Here is a 6,000-nt window from a genome sequence, read left to right on the forward strand (position 1 = left end):
TGCCAGAGCGCTTCAAATCTGTATTAATATTTATCATGGGGGGGGGGGAGGTCATGTTAAGAAGTTATCCCTTGAAAACCTCACCCAGCCGGAACTACTTTCGTGTTGATGCATCAGAAATCCTATCAAAATAATTAACGACTTTAAGGCTTCATAAAAAATTAACGGCTAATGGCAAATATATTTGCTACATGTCAGAGCTCTTCAAATATGTATTAATATTTATCATGGAGGGTGAGGTTAAGAAGTTATCCCGTGAAAACCTCACCCAGCCGGAACTACTTTCGTGTTTATGCATCAGAAATCCGTATCAAAATAATTAACGACTTTAAGGTTTAATACAAAATTAACGGCTAATGGCAAACATATTTCTTCTAATGGCAAAAAGTGCTACCTGTCAGAGCTCTTCAAATCTGTTTTAATATTTATCATGGGGGTGAGGTTAAGAAGTTATCCCGTGAAAACCTCACCCAGCCGAAACTACTTTCGTGTTCATGCATCAGAAATCCTATCAAAATAATTAAAGACTTTAAGGCTTAATAAAAAAATTAACGGCTAATGCAAAAATATTTCTTCTAATGGCAAAAAGTGCTACATGTCAGAGTGCTTCAAATCTGTATTAATATTTATCATGGGGGTGAGGTTAAGAAGTTATCCCGTGAAAACCTCACCCAGACGAAACTACTTTCGTGTTTATGCATTAGAAATCCTATCAAAATAATTAACGACTTTAAGGCTTAATAAAAAATTAACGGCTAATGGTAAAAATATTTCTTCTAATGGCAAAAAGTGCTACATGTCAGAGCTCTTCAAATCTGTATTAATATTTATCATGGGGGGTGAGGTTAAGAAGGTATCCCGTGAAAACTTCACCCAGTAGGAACTACTTTCGTGTTTATGCATCAGAAATCCTATAAAAATAATTAACGACTTTAAGGCTTAATAAAAAATTAACGGCTAATGGTAAAAATATTTTTTCTAATGACAAAAAGTGCTACATGTCAGAGCTCTTCAAATCTGTATTAATATTTATCATGGGGGGTGAGGTTAAGAAGTTATCCCATGAAAACTTCACCCAGCCGGAACTACTTTCGTGTTTATGCATCAGAAATCCTATCAAAATAATTAAAGACTTTAAGGCTTAATAAAAAATTAACGGATAATGGCAAAAATATTTATTCTAATGGCAAAAAGTGCTACATGTCAGAGCGCTTCAAATCTGTATTAATATTTATCATGGGCGGTGATGTTAAGAAGTTATCCTGTGAAAACCTCACCCAGCCGGAACTACTTTCGTGTTTATGCATCAGAAATCCTATCAAAATAATTAACGACTTTAAGGCTTAATAAAAAATTAACGGCTAATGGCAAAATATTTCTTCTAATAGCAAAAAGTGCTACATGCCAGAGCGCTTCAAATATGTATTAATATTTATCATGGGGGGGGGGGGTGATGTTAAGAAGTTATCCCTTGAAAACCTCACCCAGCCGGAACTACTTTCGTGTTGATGCATCAGAAATCCTATCAAAATAATTAACGGCTTTAAGGCTTAATAAAAAATTAACGGCTAATGGCAAACATATTTGCTACATGTCAGAGCTCTTCAAATATGTATTAATATTTATCATGGAGGGTGAGGTTAAGAAGTTATCCCGTGAAAACCTCACCCAGCCGGAACTACTTTCGTGTTTATGCATCAGAAATCCGTATCAAAATAATTAACGACTTTAAGGTTTAATACAAAATTAACGGCTAATGGCAAACATATTTCTTCTAATGGCAAAAAGTGCTACCTGTCAGAGCTCTTCAAATCTGTTTTAATATTTATCATGGGGGTGAGGTTAAGAAGTTATCCCGTGAAAACCTCACCCAGCCGAAACTACTTTCGTGTTCATGCATCAGAAATCCTATCAAAATAATTAAAGACTTTAAGGCTTAATAAAAAATTAACGGCTAATGCAAAAATATTTCTTCTAATGGCAAAAACTGCTACATGTCAGAGTGCTTCAAATCTGTATTAATATTTATCATGGGGGTGAAGTTAAGAAGTTATCCCGTGAAAACCTCACCCAGACGAAACTACTTTCGTGTTTATGCATCAGAAATTCTATCAAAATAATTAACGACTTTAAGGCTTAATAAAAAATTAACGGCTAATGGTAAAAATATTTCTTCTAATGGCAAAAAGTGCTACATGTCAGAGCTCTTCAAATCTGTATTAATATTTATCATGGGGGGTGAGTTTAAGAAGGTATCCCGTGAAAACTTCACCCAGTAGGAACTACTTTCGTGTTTATGCATCAGAAATCCTATAAAAATAATTAACGACTTTAAGGCTTAATAAAAAATTAACGGCTAATGGTAAAAATATTTCTTCTAATGGCAAAAAGTGCTACATGTCAGAGCTCTTCAAATCTGTATTAATATTTATCATGGGGAGTGAGGTTAAGAAGTTATCCCGTGAAAACTTCACCCAGCCGGAACTACTTTCGTGTTTATGCATCAGAAATCCTATAAAAATAATTAACGACTTTAAGGCTTAATAAAAAATTAACGGCTAATGGCAAAAATATTTCTTCTAAGAGCAAAAAGTGCTACATGTCAGAGCTCTTCAAATCTGTATTAATATTTATCATGGGGGTGAGGTTAAGAAGTTATCCCGTGAAAACCTCACCCAGCCGGAACTACTTTTGTGTTTATGCATCAGAAATCCTATCAAAATAATTAAAGACTTTAAGGCTTAATAAAACATTAACGGCTAATGGCAAAAATATTTCTTCTAATGGCAAAAAGTGCTACATGTCAGAGCGCTTCAAATCTGTATTAATATTTATCATGGGGGGTGAGGTTAAGAAGTTATCCCGTGAAAACCTCACCCACCCAAAACTACTTTCGTGTTTATGCATCAGAAATCCTATCAAAATAATTACCAACTTTAATGCTTCATAAAAAGTTAACGGCTAATGGCAAAAATATTTCTTCTCTAATGGCAAAAATTGCTACATGTCAGAGCTCTTTAAATCTGTATTAATATTTATCATGGGCGGTGAGGTTAAGAAGTTATCAAGTGAAAACCTCACCCAGCCGGAACTACTTTCGTGTTTATGCATCAGAAATCCTATAAAAATAATTAACGACTTTAAGGCTTAATAAAAAATTAACGGCTAATGGCAAAAATATTTCTTCTAAGGGCAAAACGTGCTAAATGTCTTTGCTCTTCAAATCTGTATTAATATTTATCATGGGGGGTAAGGTTAAGAAGTTATCCCGTGAAAACCTCACCCAGCCGAAACTACTTTCGTGTTTATGCATCAGAAATCCTATCAAAATAATTAACGACTTTAAGGCTTAATAAAAAATGAACGGCTAATGGTAAAAATATTTCTTCTAATGGCAAAAAGTGCTACATGTCAGAGCGCTTCAAATCTGTATTAATATTTATCATGGGGGTGAGGTTAAGAAGTTATCCCGTGAAAACCTCACCCACCCAAAACTACTTTCGTGTTTATGCATCAGAAACCTATCAAAATAATTACCAACTTTAAGGCTTCATAAAAAGTTAACGGCTAATGGCAAAAATATTTCTTCTCTAATGGCAAAAATTGCTACATGTCAGAGCTCTTTAAATCTGTATTAATATTTATCATGGGCGGTGAGGTTAAGAAGTTATCCTGTGAAAACCTCACCCAGCCGGAACTACTTTCGTGTTTATGCATCAGAAATCCTATCAAAATAATTAACGACTTTAAGGCTTAATAAAAAATTAACGACTAATGTCAAAAATATTTCTTCTAAGGGCAAAAAGTGGTACATGTCAAAGCTCTTCAAATCTGTATTAATATTTATCATGGGGGTAAGGTTAAGAAGTTATCCCGTGAAAACCTCACCCAGCCGAAACTACTTTCGTGTTTATGCATCAGAAATCCTATAAAAATAATTAACGACTTTAAGGCTTAATAAAAAATTAACGGCTAAAGGTAAAAATATTTCTTCTAATGGCAAAAAGTGCTACATGTCAGAGCTCTTCAAATCTGTATTAATATTTATCATGGGGGTGAAGTTAAGAAGTTATCCCATGAAAACCTCACCCAGACGAAACTACTTTCGTGTTTTTGCATCAGAAATCCTATCAAAATATTTAAAGACTTTAAGGCTTAATAAAAAATTAACGGCTAATGGTAAAAATATTTCTTCTAATGGCAAAAAGTGCTACATGTCAGAGCTCTTCAAATCTGTATTAATATTTATCATGGGGGGTGAGGTTAAGAAGGTATCCCGTGAAAACCTCACCCAGCCGGAACTACTTTCGTGTTTATGCATCAGAAATCCTATCAAAATAATTAACGACTTTAAGGCTTAATAAAAAATTAAAGGCTAATGGCAAAAATATTTCTTCTAAGGGCAAAAAGTGGTACATGTCAAAGCTCTTCAAATCTGTATTAATATTTATCATGGGGGTAAGGTTAAGAAGTTATCCCGTGAAAACCTCACCCAGCCGAAACTACTTTCGTGTTTATGCATCAGAAATCCTATAAAAATAATTAACGACTTTAAGGCTTAATAAAAAATTAACGGCTAATGGTAAAAATATATCTTCTAATGGCAAAACGTGCTACATGTCAGAGCTCTTCAAATCTGTATTAATATTTATCATGGGGGTGAAGTTAAGAAGTTATCCCATGAAAACCTCACCCAGACGAAACTACTTTCGTGTTTATGCATCAGAAATCCTATCAAAATATTTAAAGACTTCAAGGCTTAATAAAAAATTAACGGCTAATGGTAAAAATAGTTTTTCTAATGGCAAAAAGTGCTACATGTCAGAGCTCTTCAAATCTGTATTAATATTTATCATGGGGGGTGAGGTTAAGAAGGTATCCCGTGAAAACTTCACCCAGTCGGAACTACTTTCGTGTTTATGCATCAGAAATCCTATACAAATAATTAACGACTTTAAGGCTTAATAAAAAATTAACGGCTAATGGTAAAAATATTTCTTCTAAGGGTAAAAAGTGCCACATGTCAAAGCTCTTCAAATCTGTATTAATATTTATCATGGGGGGTAAGGTAAAGAAGTTATCCCGTGAAAACCTCACCCAGCCGAAACTACTTTCGTGTTTATGCATCAGAAATCCTATCAAAATAATTAAAGACTTTAAGGCTTAATAAAAAATTAACGGCTAATGGTAAAAATATTTTTTCTAATGACAAAAAGTGCTACATGTCAGAGCTCTTCAAATCTGTATTAATATTTATCATGGGGGGTGAGGTTAAGAAGTTATCCCATGAAAACTTCACCCAGCCGGAACTACTTTCGTGTTTATGCATGAGAAATCCTATCAAAATAATTAACGACTTTAAGGCTTAATAAAAAATTAACGGGTAATGGCAAAAATATTTCTTCTAATGGCAAAAAGTGCTACATGTCAGAGCGCTTCAAATCTGTATTAATATTTATCATGGGGGTGAAGTTAAGAAGTTATCCCGTGAAAACCTCACCCAGCCGAAACTACTTTCGTGTTTATGCATCAGAAATCCTATCAAAATAATTAACGACTTTAAGGCTTAATAAAAAATTAACGGCTAATGGTAAAAATATTTCTTCTAATGGCAAAAAGTGCTACATGTCAGAGCTCTTCAAATCTGTATTAATATTTATCATGGGCGGTGAGGTTAAGAAGTTATCCCGTGAAAACCTCACCCAGACGAAACTACTTTCGTGTTTTTGCATCAGAAATCCTATAAAAATAATTAACGACTTTAAGGCTTAATAAAAAATTAACGGCTAATGGCAAAAATATTTCTTCTAAGGGCAAAACGTGCTAAATGTCTTTGCTCTTCAAATCTGTATTAATATTTATCATGGGGGGTAAGGTTAAGAAGTTATCCCGTGAAAACCTCACCCAGCCGAAACTACTTTCGTGTTTATGCATCAGAAATCCTATCAAAATAATTAACGACTTTAAGGCTTAATAAAAAATGAACGGCTAATGGTAAAA

Source organism: Ostrea edulis, chromosome 8 (genome assembly GCF_947568905.1).
Source record: "Ostrea edulis chromosome 8, xbOstEdul1.1, whole genome shotgun sequence".
Lineage (NCBI taxonomy): Eukaryota > Metazoa > Mollusca > Bivalvia > Ostreida > Ostreidae > Ostrea > Ostrea edulis.